The sequence below is a fragment of the Stegodyphus dumicola genome, chromosome X1, assembly GCF_044657685.1.
Source record: "Stegodyphus dumicola isolate Sdum_Otavi_A_Nest chromosome X1, ASM4465768v1".
Taxonomy (NCBI): Eukaryota; Metazoa; Arthropoda; class Arachnida; order Araneae; family Eresidae; genus Stegodyphus; species Stegodyphus dumicola.
Window position 1 is genome coordinate 67,268,111 of NC_140780.1, and position 22,174 is coordinate 67,290,284.

General features: G+C 30.0%; 1 long non-coding RNA gene across 1 annotated transcript; it reads left to right on the top strand.

The window, feature by feature from the left end:
- Positions 1-2,258: 2,258 nt before the first annotated feature.
- On the top strand, positions 2,259-6,204 carry LOC146993166 (uncharacterized). Its single transcript, XR_015038375.1, has 2 exons — positions 2,259-2,571; positions 4,241-6,204. It is a non-coding gene; the product is annotated as an uncharacterized LOC146993166 (long non-coding RNA).
- The last annotated feature ends 15,970 nt before the right edge of the window (positions 6,205-22,174 follow it).

Consider the following 22,174-nt stretch of genomic DNA (forward strand, 5'->3'; position numbering starts at 1 on the left):
TTGAAATTCAAAACTACATCAACCAGCACAGTCTGGATGTAATTTTATGAAGTGAAACCCACCTCAAATCAAATGACAAATTTAAAATTCCCAACTACAACATCTATAGATCTGACCGTCTTCATAATCGTAGTGGCGGTACAGCTATTCTCATGAAAAAATGTCTGAACAGTACCATCTTTCCTCTTCCCCTTATAAGCTTTGAAGCAAGTGTATCTATTTTGAACAGTGATAATAAAGAATATCTCATCATTGCTGTTTATAAGCCACTCAACAATAGCCTCAACACTCAAGATCTTGACTATATTCTCAAGTTATCCAACTATTATTGCGGGGGACCTAAATTGTAAGGACGCTAACTGGAACTCCAGGCGAAATAATCCAGACGGAATTATTCTTAATAATTACATCATCAACAACCCTGATATCAACATTTATGGTCCAGATGAACCTACGCATCTTCATCAAATCTCAAATACTTCTGATGTATTAGACATCTTAATTACCTTCAATGTTCCTCAAATACCTTTTCTCCAAGTGGATAATGAACTTTCTTCAGATCACCTACCAGTACGCTTCACTTTGTATGGCTTAAAGCATGGTCTTCCGCCTATAAAGTGCCGCATTAATTGGGAAAACTATGCTTAACACCTTGAAGAAAACATATCTGCTACCACTCAAATGACTAATAAAAGCGAAATTCATGATGCCACAGTCTATCTTAGCAGTAAAATCAACGAAGCCATCAACCACGCCAAATTTATTCCAAAACAGACTAATTATACGGTCCCACAGAATATTAGACAGAAAATTACAGAGAAAAATAGACTAACAAAAATTTATCAACGTTCTCACTCCACCCAAGACAAAAGAAGATTTAATGCTGCCAATCGGAACCTCAGAAAACTTATCCAAGAGTACAGAAACAATTGCTGGGATAACTTCATTGAAAGTCTTTCGCACACCGACCATTCTGTGTGGAAAGTTGCTAAAGCTCTAGATATGATATTTTCTACTACTTTTCCTTATCTTTTTATCCGCGATTAAATTTGCATGTAGGTATGGCGGATAAAAACCGGTATTTTGATTTGTGATCTGACTTCGTCCATCCAAAAATGGAGTTGCTTAGCTTTTGCGAAATGTTTGATTTTGTTCAAGGAGGCGTAAATTCTCGCTATATTACTGAAGCAGAGAGAATTTTAAAAAGCGCATCATTTGGTAAAGCACGGAATTTTACTTGAAAAACCCAATGTACAAATTTTGACTTCCTATTGAAGGGTAAGTTCTATAGTGTAATGATCGCATGAAATCGACGGACATTTCATTGTTGGAAAAGGAAAAATAATTTATTATTTTTTTTTTTTTAAATTTCTTGTTCATGTAAAGGAGGAATTGCTGGCTGTTGTAAGCATTGTGTCGCTGTTTTGATTTTAACGTTCACTGAATGTAAGCAAATGATTTCATATGTATTTAACTTGGGATGTCCAGAAATTCTTTGCTGTCAAAAGTGTGTTTTTTTTCCATAAAATTTATTTTGAATCATTATATACTAAAAATATATTGATCTATATATGCGTTTATTGTATTTATACATACATAATAGCACACATAATACATAGCATTATATGTTATATATTATATTATAATTTATACATAATATATAGCTATTTAGCTTAATTTCTAAAATTAGAAGTGCCGGAGCCCTATGGAAGACCGTCAGCAAATAGGGAACAAGAGTAAATAAATAAAACGACTATTAAACTAATTAATAATTTTAAAATTCAATAGTCAATTATTATCAAATTAATTAATATCTACTTAATTATTGTTTATTAAATGCTATTTAATCAATAATGATATATAATTAATTACAATTTAATTGATAGCTATTAGATAATTAGTTAATTATTTATTGAAAGATTTAATAATTAAAGATTAAAATAATTAAATATTTAAAATTAAATTAAATGTAAACAGATAAATTTCTATTTAATAAGCGATTTTTAATATAAATTTATTGCTAAAAATAAAATTTTCAAGATAGAATTCCTACTGAAATTGTTATTCAATTACATAAAAGCTGCAATTACAATATTCAATTACAAGTGCAGCATCCTTCTTGTTTAGAGCTCTGGTGCACTCCGGCTGGAATTATGATTTTTTACAAAAACTAAGGGGCGAATTCAAGTGCAACGCTCTGATAAATTGCAAATGTTAGTTCGCAAGAGGCGTTCCTGCTATCGTCTGTTAAAGTCGAATTCAAGTGCAACGCTTTACCGCTCTGGTAACTGATGACGTCAAAATTGCAATGGGGAGCTGGTTTGCTCTCGTGCCAGGAGAGCTTGTCCGATAAACTACATCAATATCCAATGAGACTGCGTGTCGATGTAAACAAAAAACATCAGTTCCCATGATTTCTCTGAGCTTTTGGTCAAGTGTTTACTGCGTTGTAGTGTGGTGTAACGAATTGTTCCAGTCCTGAAAACGAAAGAAATATATTTCTTTTAATGTGTACAACTTTATTTACTTTATCCCATAGAAAATTCCCTCCAAAGTAATCTACAGCAACAGGTGTGTGTAAAATATATTTTACTTTTCAGACAAAAATCCTTGCTTTTTCAAATATAAACCACATTTTTTTCCCATTTTCAAATTACAGCATTTGGTTTTAATTCTTCTAATAGTAAGTTTAATTTAAAATTCAAATTTGTGTTATATTTTTATTGTTTAATGCAGATGCATGATTCTTCAGTGACAGTAGGCATGTTTACCATATGAAAATTAACTAGTTCTTGAATTATACAGTAATTAATAAGCCCATCTATCTACAAGCAGATAAGCCAGCTGAACACCGCTATCCCAGTCTCTCTTTAAATCCAGGTGAAAAAGCTGGCTGCATGAGTGTTTTCTTCATTTTTTCAATGTATAACATGAATACTAAGTTTTCCTTAGTCTTCCACGCAGGCATTCCTTCCCTTAGACATTCATTATGTGATGAAACAGTTAAGAGCAATTTTTAGATTTATATTGTACATCGTTGGGAAAATATAAAAATGAAATTAAAGGTATTTCAATGTAATACAATAAATAAAAAATTATATGAAACCCTGATAATTCTAATGTGATATTAATGTAATATATACATCCAGAGTAAAGGTTAATTTATAAATTATGCTTTGTGTTCTGCTCATTATATTGTGCATTTACAGTACACTTTCTGCTTCTTAAGTGAAAGTTTGGACCCATTCTCATTTGATATCAGTTATGTTCAGATTTATTTATTTCATAAAATTTCAAAAAACAATTTTTGGCTAGTAAAAGCTACAAGTGCAGAAACAAAAGCTTAATTTCTTTACTGTAACTGTGTCATGCTTCTCTGCTGATAATGAAAGTCGTCTTTTAATAAGATTTCTTTCATTGCATATATTAATTATATCTTTTACCATACTGGTTGCCATCTTTCATTGTGCATTCTTCAATATTTTTTGGTACTTAACGTATTAACACAAACACCTGGATCAGTTTGGTGGTCTTTATAAATGAAAAGAGAAAAATACTTATCAGGAGAAGTACGTTGTTTTTGCAGCTTGCTTTTAGCATAACCAAACTATCAATATTTATCTAAGTTGGCAAAATGTTATCAACATATCAAAGGAAAAAACATTTAACAAATTTTAAAATACTAATTTGAATTATTAAATAAAAATTATATGATAGTTTAAAAAAATATATTTTCCACAAATTTTTTGTCTAAATTTTGAGCACTTGTGCCAAGTGATCTGTTTTCACTTAAAAAAAAAAAAAAAAAAAAAATCAGAGAATTACATAAACTTGATACTGCATGCCTTGTCTATGTACCAAATTCATCTCATAGTTGTTTCCATTAGAAATTTTTGTACTAAAATGTTCTATTCCTGCAGAACTTTTAACACAGCTTCGTCTTTTGATGGTAAGCTCCACAAGCAGTATTTTAAATCTGAAATTAATCTAAAACAACTATTCATATCTAAAATCCATTGGAACTTGAAATACAACATAAGAAACACATATGAAAATGCTGACATTGCTTGAATGAAAAATTATCATGAGCATGTTACCTGAAAAATTTTGATACATAATCGTTGTCAGAGTTTGGCACATTTTTGAAAATTTGGTAACTTTTATTAAGCTGGTTTCAATAATATGCAAATATCTTTTATTCTTATGATTGCTTCATTGTATACTTTTTCCCTTTCCCTAGAGTGCAGTACAATACCACAAGTTTTCCAGCCAAATGCGGTATGCATTTCAAGTTTCTATACATTTATATAAATTTTAAGAGAGTAAAATATTGACAAAAACTGCATTAAGTTTTCAACTCTTGTTTTGTTTTTCATTAAAAATTTGCTACCATTATGTATAATTAATTTTTTAATGTAAATGTTTTTAAGTATTTGTAGGATAAAGGCAAATTACACTTATTCATTCTTTCTTTGATATAATACATAATGTATGTAGCAATAATACATGTAGCTCTTTACCTGAAATTAATGTTTGTCAAATTGTTGTGCATAAATTAGAAGTATGCATGTTTCTCTTAAGTCAGTTATGTTTCAGGAACTATCTTTAATGAATTGTATAGAAAATTGTGGACGAGGTGTTAGGTGTACAGGAACGTGGTATATTATAAACATGTATAGTATCTCATAGTATATAAACTCATAACTTTGATTATGCAGTATGCTTTGTATATTATTTCTGAAAGCATGTATATTTCAATCAAGATTGTTGAGTAAACTTTTCTTGCTTCATGCTATCTCTGAAAGCATGTATATTTCAGTCAAGATTGTTGAGTAAATTGTGCTTATTTTATGCTTTTTTTCTTTTTTACATTAGAAAATTCCACACCTTTATCACGAGGAAATCTGTAATGGCATTTAGGAATGACAAGTTTGTATCTATTACATAAAATCTAATGTTTTCTGCATTCTTCTTTTCCTTTTCCTCCCAACAGGAAAACTTTAATGGTATAAATCAGCAGTTTTCAACCTTTTGACTGTAGTGTACCATCTAAGCAAAAACTGAAAAACATTAAGACTACCACTAATTTTACAATGATTATTTTTCAATTCCTCAATAGAAATATTAAAAACATATATATATATATATATAATATATATTTCCATTTGCACACTCTTTGTATTAAATATGTACACATAATGAACTATTAGATTAAAAACTGATGATTACTTAATTATCAAAATTAAATTTAATTAAATTAATTATTCACTTGATTATCAAAATTTCAGTTATAATACTTTAATGTTTAATTTCTTTATGTCTGCTCTTATTTCATTTAATGGTAAATTAGGATCCACTTTTTATTTTGATGAGTATTTATATTTCAAATTTAACATGGAAAAAATAATTTTTCACACAAACAGGTTGTGCGAAAAGACAATACAAATTTGATAGCTTTATTTGAAATGCCTTTAAATTCTTTTCTTCGGTTCAGCCAAAAGTTAACAAGTGTGTCATTTTCCAAATCTTCAAGTCAATTTCGATCAAAGAAAATTTCTATTAACTATTCTTTTCTTTATGAGATTTTTGAATTTCATAGTTAAAAATATTTTGTTTCTTTGCATACCACCGGCTGAGAACTGCTGGTATAAATTAATTATAACAGATGTAAATTAATATTTCTCATACAAAAGAGTTATTTCAATTCTTTATTGCGAACATTATATACAGAGTATGTCTTTTATTAACAACAAGATTTTAAGAATTTAAAATAATAATCATTAAATCCTCTTGATCTATAAACAGTCTTAAAAATTATAAAGGGAAAAAAATTGAAAGTTAAAGAAATCAATATTATGAATTGTTCCTTTTTAGAGAAGTTTCATTGTTTAATTAATTATAAAAAGTGTTTTACATTATGAAATATAAAAATTAAGAATATTTGAATTTGAATGAATATTTTAAAATTTTCCCAACAGATAGAAGCTCAACTATTCGAAGCAGGAGACCGAAGAGAAAAAAGGAAGAGAGATGATATTACAGCTGCAGAAAAGGAAATAATTAAAACGCAGAAGAATATATTAATGTACTGTGTGAAATATGTGACTTATATAAGCAATCAGTTGCAAATCAGTCTGCTGTCATAGAAAATCAAAATATAATTATTAATTTATTAAAAAAATAAATCATGCATTTCAAATATTACAGTGTTTTCATTCTTGTATGTATTTCTGCAGTGTGGGATTCATATTTTAATTGTAAAATTTACTACTTTCTTAATTTTATAAAATTTTGTGATTATAAAAATTATTTAAAAGAAATTCACAAATCCATTATATGACAAACATTATAATAATTCTAATACCACTATTATAAGTCTCATGAAAATATTTATGCATTTTACACAGCAATTATCTTTTTCCTGGAGGAAAATGGGAATAAGACCTGTAAGAATCTTTAGTCAATGTATTACAAATTTTAATTTTCAGATATAACACGAAATGAATTAAATTGTTTTTCAATTATGTTAATAAGTTATATGAATGAGATGTGGTATTAAAAATTTCATTTCTTTTTATCATTGAAGAAATAACATTCGATATCCTACAGCTCCATAACAATGGCAGATAAAATTGACATTCTAATTTCGAAGTTCTAAAAATACAGAGATGACAACTATTAAATTATGGCTAATGTCTAGTTTACAATAACAATGTTGAGTCGCGTACTAAAAAGTAAGTGAATCAAACTGTATTTATTTTCCCCCTTCTCTTTTTTTTGGCTGAAAAACAATTTATTATACACTCATGATTTTACTTAAATGTATTTCTTTTAATGGCAAACCCACTGAGGTAAGTATGCAGTAAGTTATTATAGTGAATGCGTAATGATGATATAAATCTAAATTCAGCAAACAATCTTTCCCTTACTTTAATGTTTTAAAATCTAGAATTAAAAGAAAAATGTATGTTCTTTAAATAATACAAGAGGATATATATGGAGGCATAAATCATAAGCTGTTTATTCTTTGCATATTATGCTAATCAGGAATTGGAGCAAAACCCTGCTTAATCGAAGAATACGCTCACAGGAATGGTGGAGGAAAATTGAACTGTCCAATATTTGTTTTGCCCACCCCCAAGAAGACATAAACAGTATAGAGTGAAATAATTGTTTTTAGGAAATACATTTAAATATCTTTGACAGAATATGTCAGTTTTAATTTATACTATAATAAATAAGCATGAAGTTCTTATGCTATTAAATGTGTATTGTCACATGGAAATTTTCTATCTTGTCCCACGGAAGGGGACGAAAGGGAAACATTTGACTTTTTGGAAGAAACTGAATTTCGGTGCAGTAAATCTTATTTCTAAGTTTAAGATAAATTAAGTGCAATGCTAATTTATAGTGACTTACTATTGTAAATCATGACTGGCATACCCAACACTAATATATATATCAAGCCTATTAAGTTATTTCTGGTAGTGAAGAGTTTTTAAACATAAATGATGGAAACAAGAAATTTAGAGGGAAGAACAATAATGATAAAAGTTGTCAGTATGCATTTGAAACCAGGACTAATAAAATTATTTAGGATTATTATTATAAATTAAAATCATTTAGGGTTGTGCGTTTAGTTACAGGTTTAAATATAAACCATTGCTTGTGGGTCCCCAAGAATATATTATGAAAGTAATTTTTTTCATAATATATTCTTTATTATCCATGAAGGGGGTTTCACCTTTGCCAGAGGTTCATTGTTGCCCACTTTGGGTTTTTATTATCGAGTTTCAAAATTTAAAGATAATTCATTGTGCAATGCAATTTCAACATGCTGAAAACTTTCTGAAGGTACCAACTCATCATCCTCAGGATTTTCAACACAATACCTTAAGCATATATTATGCAAAATGGCCACCAGATATGACCATTTTACATATTTTGCTTTGTGAATAGAATAGTGTTCCACCAGTATCGTGCAGTACCCTAAATCTTGATTTGATCTCTATAGCTGCACGAACTTTTCTGTGCTTCTCATTATAGAGATATTCCCATGATAAAATGGGAATATAATCCACTATCTCCCAAAGATATGCACGATGCGACAAAATACTATCTAGATTTTGTTTCAGTCCACTCCATATAAATGCATCATGAGTATTGCCTGGCCATTGTCCTGTAGCATAGAGAACCCTCAGACCAGCATTCCATACCTAGAAAAACATAAATCCTAAGTCAAAAGAAAGTTTCATCTGAAATTTTAATATACAGATTTTTAACATTAAATATAGTTGATATATTAATAAATCAGTCTTTTTAAGGAGTTTACTTTCCATTTTTAACAGAAATATGTCACTGTTTTTTCATTATTAAAAAATATGCAATAAAACGTTAAAACAAACACACACACACACACAAAAAAAAAAAAAAAAAAAATACAGCTACCCTTTTTTTATTAAATTGTAGTAATTATAGTAAATAGGTGATTCTAAAATTTATTTAATATTTTGTATTATTTAATACCTATACTTCACTATAATTATAGTATAGATAGCTTTTTGTTATTATTATTTGAATAATAATGAAACATTCTTGCAGTAATTTGAAATGACTATAATATTATACTTATTATCATATATTTCTTACCTTTTCACCATTAATGGAAAATTTATTTTTCCGGTTAATGAAGACAAAACAAAAATTAATATCACCATACTCGCAACATCTGCGGTTTCATTTGTATGTAATCCAAAATAATTCTTGGTAAGCTAGGTAGAATCACATTTGCGATTGCACTCCAGTTCTTTTACAGCTGGTCGAAAGAATTAACATCTACTGCATATGGAAATAGCGAACAAAACAGTAAGAAATTGGAACAATTACCTGTGGACAACTTGTATTCATAGCATTCTAAAATGAGCTTTTAGTAAAATTTGACCGCAAATAAAACAGTAGTAATGAAAGAATGTTTTTTCACGAAGTGGGTCCAATACTTTCACAGCAGGGTTATTTCATGTATTCTGCAGAGAGACTGTTGTATGGTTTGTTGTAACTGCTGTATACAAATGTCTGGCTCAGAATTCCACAGCAGTAACTTGCACAACTTTCATGGTTGATGGTATAATATGGAGGTACCAAAAATTAGTATTATCACAGTAACTGCAAGATGGCTTATATTTCTAAAACTCGGTTAACACATTTCATGCAGAAAGAAAATATTATCCAGTTTCATACTTAAATCAAGGTCACTGAAATGTGGTAAAAGCAATCTGCTTAAGAAAACAGATGCCTCTGTAGAGGACTTTCTATGGAAAACTGGCTTTCATTACCATTATACATGGGCAAAACCAATGTCATGTAATATAATAATCTATTAGTACAGTAAATACATTTAATTTCTTTGTATTTATTTATGTTATGCTGCTTTTCGTGTAATTTAGTATGATAACCTTATAAGTTTATTATTTAATTCTGATCATGGTCTACGGAAGTAAGGTAAGTCACCAAGTTATTAATAGTTATGTGAAAGTCTGCAATAACTTTTCATATCATAAGAGATTTATGAATGTGTATATAACTTACACGTGTAGTTATTATGCAAGATCTATAGAAAGTATCCAAAATTACCATGACATTAATCACACTGTACGAACAGGCAAGACATTATACATTAGGAGAAAATTAACTAATATTTTGGGGGATGAAATACTATTTTATACATGGGAACTGTTTGAACAGCTGAGAAAAATTCATGGTTTTTCCCCCTACAGTTACCGAATATATATATATATATATATTGTTTCATAAGAATAAAAAGTAAAGTTAAATTTAAATAATTCTCATGTGCCATTGCTGCAAAGAATGAAATTTGAATTTAACAAATATTCTCTATTCATATAAAGTTAATTTAAATTATGAAATTTTAATTGCATACATATCAAAGATTAATTATTGCTGCAAACTAATTTACTATATCACTGAAATTCTGAGAGCATATGTAAATTAAATGCACGTATCTAAAACCATGAAAAAAATATATAATATTCCAAAAAACTAATCCCAAATATATACATATATATATATATATATCTCAATTAACGATTTCGATCATTACTACGAAAAAAAAACGGGATGAAAAAGAAAGAATCCTGATACAATAACATTAAAAATTTGTGTGTTTACGTATAAAAATATATAATATTCTCAAATAGGTCATTTAAGCATAGTCTTTGATTCGGAAACATTTCCAGAAGTATTTCAGTTTTCATAATCTGAAGTAAAACCAAACCTGCTTTTGCAGAGAATATCCATTGGCAGTTGCCTTCAGAAAAGGTTTCAATTCATTGAAGCAAACCGATTTAATCTGAATCAACTGATGAATTCACGCTTCACCATTTCAAAAGCATTACGACTGTCTCTTAAATGCCAAGGGATTCGATCAGCATTTCTCCGATTTCTTAAACGTCTGAGCAAAATCACTTCAGCCATCTTGTTTACAGTCGCTGTTAAGAGTTTGCGGCAGGTCAGGAGTAGCCGCAAAATTCCTCTATGGTAGTGACGTATTTTCAGTAGGCGTGTCCGAAAAGCGTTGCACTTGAATTCGGTTTTGCAATGCAAGTGCGATTACCATGACAAGCGTTGCACTTGAATTCGCCCCTAAGAAGCATCGGAGCCGGGATCCGGGGAGCTCCGGCCCAATTTAAGCTCTGATCGTAGGGTGAAAAAACTTCTTTTATCATCACAAAAATTAAATATTATTAAAATAATATAAAGTAATAATTAAAATTTATAAAGTATAGCTGATGAAAATTCAGATAATGCTGAAAACAGGGCAAAAGAGAATGATGGTGTTAGCGTATGAGAGGGTGGAAACAAAAAATGAGGGAAATCTTGGTGAGAGAGAATGTTTTCTTTGACCGCGGCTCTTTGTTGATATAATTATAGCCATTAAACGGATGTGTGTCACGGGTAAAATGAGTCCTCAATCTGAATCCTAAGGATGAATGTAAAGTTACTGGTTACACTTTTCGCTCCCCGTATTTGGTTACACTTGTGGATACTGTGACAAGACGATGTATAGAAGCAATGAGCCATTTATTGCAGTATTTCACTCTTATTGTACTCGTTGTCACTTTACGCACATTTAAGAACACAAATTTTCCTTCCTGCGAGGATAACTAACTCTAACCATCGATAACAATACACTAGATACGATAGCATGGCGAGAAATTTACGCGTTCCAACTCAAGTCGCCCAAATTTATTGCCATTCCTAAAGGGAAAGGTTTCCGAATATCAGTGAGGGGACTTTACTTGAATGTCTCATGTTCTCATTAGTTCGCATTTCTAGGGAAATTGAGTATTGCAAGATCTGCTTATTGTTAAACTAAAACGTTAGGAATTCTACTTTTTTCCCCTTGAAATTGTAGTTCAGTTTTGTAAAATGAAGTACCGGACCTCATCTTAGTTAGGGCTCCGGTGCCCTCCAGCTAGAATTGTAATTTATTTTAAAAATTGAGAAGTACCGGTGCTGGGCTCTGATGCATTTTAAGCACTGGCTATTATATACTTAGTAGCACTACTTATCAGATGCAATTTTGAGAATATCAACAAGCAAACCACTTAAAAATGAAAAAAAGACACTTGTAAAAGAAATATTAGTGTTCTATATGTATTATAGAAAATACATGAAATGAATAATACCATTACCAAACACTTCAAAAAAAAAGAAAAAAAGAAAAAAAAAAAAAAAAAGCAGATTAAGTATTTTCTACTTCAGTACTCAGTACTATAAAGCAATCCTGCCATATAACGTGTAGTTAATTTTTGATTACATAATAGTACAAGCATTTTCTTTAGATTTGTCCTACGAGTGGTTAAAACTGATAGTTCAATCTCAGCTCAAATCCGGGTGAACAAGCAGTGCAGTTTTTTTTTTTTTTTTAATACAAGCGAGTTTTCCCTATAAAGTTCTTCATAAAGCATTCTTCTTCAGGCTCATAACCAATGTCCTTAGTCATATTCAAAGACCCTAATCTAACCTTACCTTTCCTTTAGATTCCATATTCACATGTTATATCTTTATCTGTTAAGATTTGTTCATAACAGGATCACCAAGCTTCTACCAATCCAGCAGGAGCATACTCAAAACGTCAAATCCATGTGATTGATAACAAAATCGATGTTTTCACCTTGCAAACCTTTATAAATGTTCCAAATTTTCTTAAGGATTCTTAATAACCTTATTATTTAGAAATGCGTTTATTGTTGTTTTTATATTAACAAAAGCATTTAAATGTGACTTTAAAAAATTCTTTTTTTTTTATAGTAAAATGTGAATTGCATTAAAAGGGTATGATTTTATTTTAATTCCTTTATGAAAATAATTAACCTAAAAGACACACAGATCTCATTAACATATGAAAAACATAATAGTTCTATAAGCAATTCAAATTATATATTGTGATATACAGTAAGACCCCGCTTAACGCAGGGGATACATTCCATCAAAATAGAGCGTAATGCGAAACAGCGCTAAACGAGGCTATCTTTACATGTAAATATTGGGGTTAGGGGAAGATGGCTAGGAAATTGGTTAGGTATTAAATTTAAAAAGTATGTTTTTTTAATAAAAATAAAACCAAACATTTATTTCTTAAAGCCCAAATTAATACCACATTATTATTTCTTGCAAAAATAAAAACAAAATATAAATAACAAAACGAATATTCTTAAAAAAAACAAATAAAATTCTAAGTCAGTCATATTTAGTTAGCCTTCCGCGTTTTCAGTGTTCTGCCTTTTTGTGACAAAAGCATCTAATGTTGTTTGCCTTTTTCTTTTGCGTTGTTCTCTTGAAAGTTCTTCATAAACGGATAGAGCATCTCTAACACCACGCCTTACTTTTGAGCTCCTGTCAAAATTCGGATCATTTTCAATGAATTGATCCATTATTTCAGTTATGATAGACAAACTCCTTTTTACAAACGCCATCGAAAGTTCATTTTGCTCTTCTTCTGAATCACTGCTGTCAACATTTTTGTTTTCTTCTTGTTCAGTTAATTCCTTGAGCTCATCATTAGAAAGACTAGCCGCTGCTTCTTGAATTATTTCTTCGACATCTTCCACATTTACCCCTTCAAAATATGTCTGTACAATACCGCACCAAACAAGAAATACAAGTACACTCTTTCGGATATGTATTTGAAACCTATCGCTGCATAATATTTCGGGGAATCCCCGTATGCTGCGAGCGATTTCGTGGAATCCCCGGGTTGAAATAAAAGAGCGCTAAACCGAAACAGCGTTAAGCGGGGTCTTACTGTATTCTAAAAGCAAAATTATATAATACATAATGATATAAATTAAATACATATAATAAATATATAAAAATCTATAACGAATAATGATCATAACTGTATAATAAATGCGAACACACATTATATCACTGTGCTGTGAATGGAAGAATATTTAATTAGAAATTTTCCTTTTATATATAGTTGATAACATGAAACAGTAAAACATAAAGATCACAAGAAGTTATGAAAATAGGTTATGCAACTTAAGAAACAACAAGTTCTATGAAATGCACTTTAAGTTACTGCAATATCATGAGACACCATAAATAACCATAAGACGCGATAACTTAAGACAATATCATAAGACATACTACCAAGATAAGTATAATTTGTTCCTTCTTTTACATCAATAAGTTTTCTTTAAAAATTTAACCAGTGAATGCCAAAACAAACTTATTATCGGTGCCTTTGATGCAAGGTCACACAAAGATAAATTCGATTTAGCAAATTTCTGAAACATTAAAGTCAAAAGTGTTAAATTACAACTGTTAAGAAAGCAATTGTCTGGCAAATTTTAATTCTTATATGAAAACTGAATTAAATTTCGAATAAGTGACTGGGCTTGTACAGTATTTTAGAAGATATTTCATGTTCATACACTGAAAATAAATTGCACTTTAATGAAAGAGCTGAAATATAGTCTGCATTATGCATAAAATATGATCAAATCTATTTGTTAAATACTTAATGCTTACTTTCAGGAATGTAGCTAGAGGGAAACAGTTTTTATATATTATTCTGATAAATAACTTAAGATTGATTTGCAACACTTGGTATAAATAAAGATATTTTTCACCAAAGAATTAATATTATTTTCAGACTTTTTACTGTCAAACTAAATGCAGAAGCTAGACGATTTGAATATTTCATCTAACCTCTTCATTTAATGACATAAATGTATTTTTAACAGAATTAATTTTTACTCAGGGAAAGAACTTGTTGTCTAGCTGCCCGGGTTTCAGTCCAGCTTTAATATAGAAAGCCAAAACACATCAAATACAATTGAATGATACAGCATTTTAAAATGTTGCAAAAATTTTAAATGCAATTTTGTGGAAGAGATATTGCAATTAACTACATACTAAAACTTTGACCAAAAATTCAAGAAAACAAAGATACTCCCTTTTCTTTCCAATGAACAAAAGTCATATACTAACTTAGGGATGCTCAACTTATGGTTCTGAGATGTCCAATACCTAGAAATTCTATATATTGTAGAATAGAACCTGCGTCTGAAAACAGACGACAGGTAAAACATAATTCAAATACTTTACTTTTAGCCTGGAAGCAGGTGTTCTATATTAAACTGTCTTAATTCACATACAGAATTAGTGATATAATAGCTCAAAATATTGTAAGAATCAAACACGCATTATACAGTCAAAAGTCTTTAATCCGGACTCGTCGGGACTTCGGCGATTCCGAATTATCGATTTTTACGGATTATAGATCATCAGTTTAAATCTGGTAAGATGGCATGCAGAAATTATAAAATGAAAAATATGAAACCGTAATTTATGAAATAAAGAGCAATTATGATCTAAAGGGTATCAAAATTTACAAAAAAAAAAAAAAAAAAAAGCTTAATATTTATTTATTTACTTTATTAAACATTTCTTTCAACGCGCGCATGCGTAAAGCATACATTACGCATAGTCGAAAGTAGAAAATTGCAACCAGAAAACTATTTGATTTGTATTCGTGATATTTATAATGACGAGGAATTTGATTTAAATCATATCAAAGACTGAGTACATCGAGATGAAATCTACATTATAAGCCGAATAAAATAAAAACATCTGTCCTGAAGATAAGGATAGTGCTGACAGATCAACTTACAGTTCATTGCGCGCCGTCTGTTTATCAACTGCGTTGCCGTACGCACAACACATGCGCAGAAAGTTTGTAGCTTTGAGGTCCGGATTATAGATCATTCCGGATTAACGACTTTTGACTGTATTATCATTAAAAAAATCTATATACATTTATTAGTGTACGAGGATTGATCCTGAAATATTATAAGGTCACTTTCAAAGAAATGATAGAAACATTTCACTCGGGGAAGGGACATTCTCTCTGGCTGCAGTGTTCCATCCCAGCTTCTGTAACATAAGTTTCATAGTAGAATTTTAAAATTCCAGGAAAGAAACTTACGAAGAATTATTGAACATACCTGGTTCTATGATTTAGCCATTCTTACAGACATAATAACTAAATCTTAAACTTCAAGGAAGGGGGAGAACTAAAGTCTTTGAATTAACCCGTTCACGATGGGCAATTTACTATGCTAAGCCTAACTTAAAAAAAAAAAAAAAAAAAGGATAAATGAAATTCGTCTTCTAATTTTAGTTACATTATGAGAGGAACATTCAGGTAGTCGTCAGAATTAATTCTAAACATTTATTATTATATTTTCCTTAAAGATTTTATAAAATACTCCTTCTAAAATAATATAATTTTGCCCTTTTCCCACAAATAAATATACATGCAAAAATATCCAAACAATCACAAATTTTATTTAACACAACACACAATTAAAAAATATTAAAACCATGTTTCATAAAAATTCAACGAGCAAACAACGAAAAGTAAGCAATGTTTCAAAATGCGACAGTGTATGATATTCTTTGAAACATAGGTGTACACAAAGTCCAACCTTGCATTAGTCACAGGAATATAATATCTGCTGATATTTTACTCAGCAAATTTGACTCATTTAGCATTTGTATATGTTATACGGTCAGATAGAGCTTTCATATCGCCATTAAAAAAACTTTCACTAAGCGATACAAAATATTCCTCTCAATGCCGGAAAACTCAAAGAGTAATAAAAAAGTCTTTAATAATTGAACATCTACTTCAGTATAACCGATAATAAAAATAAGACAAATTAATAAATTAAATTAAAAGTATTCCAGAGCATCCAGAACATATTCATATAGAAATCATCGACGACCAATGCTGACTTAGAATACCTAGGGAGGTGACGTCATCCCAACTTAGTACAGTGCGGAGCAGTCGAGACCAATGCGAGATAGCGTCCAGACGGGGGGGACGAGCGGAGGCAATCAGATGGCTTGTAAATTCTCCAAGAGTTGGTGGAAACAGACGGTTTCCTTTGATGTTTAAGTTCCATGTAGCCAAGCTGATCATATTATCTAAAATAGCTGTGATGTTGCGTGTGTATAGGACTGAAATGTTCATCATTACATGAATCCTGTGGACTGAGTTTAACTATCCTGACATCACCTGCAATATTAATTTTTACTTGACTTACCTTTATTACTTCCTTATAAGGGACATTCTGTCTGGCTGCCTGGGTTCCATCCCAACTTCTGTTACAAAAGTTTCATAGAAGAATTTTAAAAATCTAGAAACGAAACTTATGAAGAAATTAGTGACCATAATTAGTTCTATGATTTACTCATTCTTACAGACATAACTAAAATCTTAAACTTGTGGGGGGGGAGAGAACTTAACTAAAGTCTTTGAATTCAAGAGTATTTTAAATTAATTTTAAATCAAAATTAATTTTGTGAAAATATTACACAAATATAAGGAATATACATTTTTACCATAATGTAATGTACGTTTTGCCATTTTGAAAATCTGGAGAACTAAAGCGTGAAATATAAGAAAACTGAAACAAACCTTTGAAAAATCTCATCGAGCTTAAATCAGTTTCTAAATTAGGTGTTTTGAGTGTATTTAAAATTAGGCCAACTACTACGTTCACTTCAAACCCATTACATAAGACTAGTATTTAAGAAAATTCGTAAAAGATTGCAAATATGTTAACAATTCTACTGATCTAGAAATAGAAATAATTGGTTTTCATCCTAATTAAGATGAAGAATATCACAAAAAGCCATTTGAATAGTCCTAGATCAGAAAAATCATGAACTCTTAAACTTTTAAAAAGATAAATTCCTGCTTTCGATCTACTGAAAAATGTGAAAGAGGATTTTCAACAACAAACTTGTTAAAATCAATGTTCAGATACAGAATAACAAACAAACATCCGGACGACTGCATGGATTTAGCAATAACATCGCATGTACCAGAGGGAGATAAAAAAAAGTCTCAGAAGAAATGCAATGTTAAATTTCACATTAAAATATGATTTCCCTGTATTTAATTTTCATCTAGATGAATTTTTTTGTAAATAATACAAAGATTATACCTTTTCTTTAAGATATTATACCACACATTTTTATACTTTGTGTAATGCACTTATAACTGAAATATTAAAAGTGCAATATATAATTGCAGCTAGCCAAAATTTTATAAACTTAAAATTGGCTCCCATTAAGTTAAAGTTGTTAATAACTGCACCAAGGGAAGGAATGCAATTTTATTTCTTTGTCTGTATTTGGCTTCATTTTCATATAGAAAGAGTTAAAAATAGGTTACCTAGGTAACAAAATTTAAACACACATTTTCAGGAAAAATTACAGGATAACAGATTTTGTTTCCCTGAAGACACAACACTTCGCTATTCCAGCTATGATACAGACTGCATACTGTCATAGAGAAATTCCTTTCTTAAACAGGGAATTCATATACTTTAATCTGTTCTTACACAAGTACTGTTTATGACTAATCCATGGTCCAGGAGTAAAATACTTTATAGTACACCCATCTAAATTTTTATTATTTCCGGTCATCTGTATAGACTGTTTACCTATCACGACTAAACTCCCAATCTGCATTCCAAATAACTCATACAATTCTTCAAGTCATATTTCGTAGTCTATCATTTTTAATACGGCAGGTACTTGCTGAGCGCAGACTTGTAAAGCGTGATTTTGTGTATAGCAGTACCTTAAAGGATCCCATTTTATTTGTCCACTGCTAGAATTTTATTCATACGTGGTGCAACATTCATCCATCAACACCGGAAAGAATTTATCTGCTACTTTAAACAATTTCCATCGACTGAAAATGAAGTCCGAAAAATCTTACAAATTTCAAAAGCCATCGATGCTGAAGAATTTTCACATATGGAAGACAGAGAAGTCAAACAATGAATCAGAAAATTACAAAAGAAGAATTGGGGTCTTATAAAACCCCTTGATAATAAAAGCGCTCATTATGAAGAAGAGCTTTTAACTGAAGATAAGATGAAGAAATTGTTAAATAACACAAAAAGCAATGTCTGATCTTCTAGCGAAGAATTACCCAATTAAAGAAAAAACATGTGCTCTTTACAGCAGCACGCATACAGTTGCATCAATCATTCTTATAAGCAAAAGACATCAGCTTTCTCAAAAAATATTTCTGTCATGCATTTGCCAAGAGAACGGAAAGAAGTCCAAAAGAAACTTTCAGAGTGCTTTGCAAAACAAAGTGGAAAGTTATTCTGCAGAATTTTACTTCGATAATAATAAAACATCTCTGATTTGATTTCAAAACGAATTTTTATTTGTGAAATCAATTTTAAATAGATCTTCGCAAATAGGTTCATAAAACTTCCCAATATGCCAAAATAATTCAAATTAAGGGAAAAATTTAATAAAGTATACTTAAAACAACTAATAAAAAGCACATTTTGAGCAGCCTTAACAGAAGACAATTTGGCCCCACTAACTTTCATTACGAGTACTCATTAAATTTTTATTTACATTTCTTTTTTGTTCAACATTTAACTTTCAATGGTTTTAAGAGAAACAGCACTTGATAGACAGACTCTAAATTCGGAAAAAACTGAAACAAAATTGGTTTATACACAGGCAGAGTAATTACACTGACCTGCTGCGAAGAGAAGACCCCGTTGGACAAGGAAAATATTAGGCCAGACAGAGAGGAAAATGCTTAGCCTCCTTCTCGTAATGCGAAAGGAGGCCACTTAGAAAAAATTACACTACAGCAGTAATTTTGAAACCACTAAGAAGCAACAGAACTCTAACAAATCTCAGACTTCTGATAATTATAGTGTGATTAACAGTTCAACCTCACTTCGAATATTACAATACAATATAAAGAAAGAACCAATTCAGACACTTCAATATGGAATTCAAAACCTAAGAAATTAATGCATAGACGCTACCCTAAACATTAAAACATAATGTGAAGCGTTCACGTAAAATAAATAAGTAGTAAAACTCCAATATAAAGCAACATGTGAAAAGGGACCTACAAATTATAACATTCAAGCATTTCTAGTGAAAATAAAGTTAATATAAAACAAGAATTACCAGCCACAGATGTCTTTTTGCTCTGCACTATTTCTCCGTTCTTTTTCATTCATGATATCATGTTCTGCAATCCAAGAGTGCACAAAAATGATGACAAATTACACTAGAAGAGGCCAAGAGGGGGGAAAAAAAGAATCATTAGATTTTAACTACTTTGGAATTAAAGAATATCTATACACAAAGAGAAATATCTAATATTGTTTCTTAATATATAAAACTTTGAAAGTAGCCTTCTTTGTTTTAAATTCCAGCAATGTGCTACATTGTTACAAAAATCATGATTGCAGTCGATAGAAAAGCAAATGATTTTCCTTATACGACAGAAGTACAGTAAGCGAAAGAGGTTTTTAATGTATGGGTACAACATGAACAATGAAAGAAAAAAAAATTATACAGTTATTACAGATACACAGAATAAAAGGGATAATGATCTTCGAGAAAAGTAAATAATTTTAGCACTGGTACAAAAATGGCACCGAAAGTCAATAAGCAGGTAATTTTAAATGACAAATAAACAAAATAAACTTTACTGTTATTTTTGAAGCAGGTGTTATATATAAAACTATCTTAATTCACACACAGAATTAGTGACATAACAGATCAAAAAAGAGTAAGAATCAAACTCGCAATATATTGACATTAAAAGAGCTATACAAATATACTTATTTTTTTTTTTTTTTTTTTTTTAAACACCATTCTACAAACAGATTTTGAAAAACATCTTGGAAACAAAAGTCATAAACCATAAAATAAATATTTCATTCAGAATTTTAACGCAAAAACTGTTTCTAATTTTAAGTTCTTTACTTAGGTACACTCATCCATGAGAGAGGACAGCTTAGTCCAATGTACAAGAAATTATCCTGTAATATTACCACGTCACTTTAATGAAATTATAGCAATATTTCACTCAGGGAAAGAACATATTGTCTAGCTGCCCAAGTTCTAGCCCAGCTTTAATACAGCAAGCCAAAACACATCAAATGCCATTGAATGGTATACCATTTTGAAATGTTGCAAAAAATTTAAATAAAATTTCGTGAATGAGCTATTGCAATTACCTATATACTAAAATTTTGACCAAAAATTCAACAAAACTAAGATACTCTTTTTTTCTTTCGAAGGAATCAAAGTCATATACTAATGTAGGGATGCTCAACTTATTGTACTATAAAACCTAAACATAGGAATGAAATTTTGTCAGCTATGTGAGATGTCCAATACCGAGAAATTGCATAAATTGTAGATTAGAACCTACCTCTCAAAACACACGAAAGGTAAAACACAATTCAAATACTTTACTTTTAGTCTTGAAGCAGATGTTCTATATTAAACTGTCTTAGCTCACATACAGAATTAGTAATATAATAGCTCAAAATGTTGTAAGAACCAAACACGCATTATATAAACATTAAAAAAAAAATCTACATACATTTATTAGTGTTACGAGGGTTTTTTCTGAAATATAATAATGTCACTTTCAGTGAAATGATAGAAATTTTCACTCAGGGAAGGGACATTCTGTCTGGCTGTCTGGGTTCCATCCCAGCTTCTGTTACAAAAGTTTTATAGAAGAATTTTAAAAATCTAGAAACGAAATTTATGAAGAAATTATCGACCATAATTGGTTCTATGATTTAGTCATTCTTACAGACATAATAACTAAAATCTTAAACTTGAGGGGGTGAGAGAACTAAACTAAAGTTTTTGAATTTAAAGGTATTTTAAATTAATTTTAAATCAGAATTAATTTTGTAAAAATATTACACAAATATAAGAAATATACATTTTTACGATAATGCAAAGTACATTTTGCCACTTTGAAAATCTGGAGAACTAAAGCGTGAAATATAAGAAAACTGAAACAAACATTTGGAAAATCTCATCGAGCTTAAATTAGTTTCTAAATTAGATGTTTTGAGTGTATTTAAAATAAGCCAACTACTACATTCCCTTCAAAACCATTACATAAGACTAGTATTTAAAAAAATGGTAAAAGATTGCAACTGGTTTTCATCCTAATTAAGATGAAGAATATCACAAAAAGCCATTTGAATAGTCCTAGATCAGAAAAATCATGAACTGTTAAACTTTTAAAAAGATAAATTCCTGCTTTCGATCTACTTAAAAATGTGAAAGAGGATTTTCAACAACAAACTTGTTAAAATCAATGTTCAGATAGAGAATAACAAACAAACATCCGGATGACTGCATGGATTTAGCAATAACATCGCATGTAACAGAGGGAGGCAAAAAAAACTCTCAGAAGAAATGCAATGTTAAATTTCACATTAAAATATGATTTCCCAGTATTTAATTTTCATCTTGCTGAATTTTTTTGTAAATAACACAAAGAATATACCTTTTCTTTAAGATATTATACCACACATTTTTATACTTTGTGTAATGCACTTATAACTGAAATATTAAAAGTGCAATATATAATTGCAGCTAGCCAAAATTTTATAAACTTAAAATTGGCTCCCATTAAGTTAAAGTTGTTAATAACTGCACCAAGGGAAGGAATGCAATTTTATTTCTTTGTCTGTATTTGGCTTCATTTTCATATAGAAAGAGTTAAAAATAGGTTACCTAGGTAACAAAATTTAAACACACA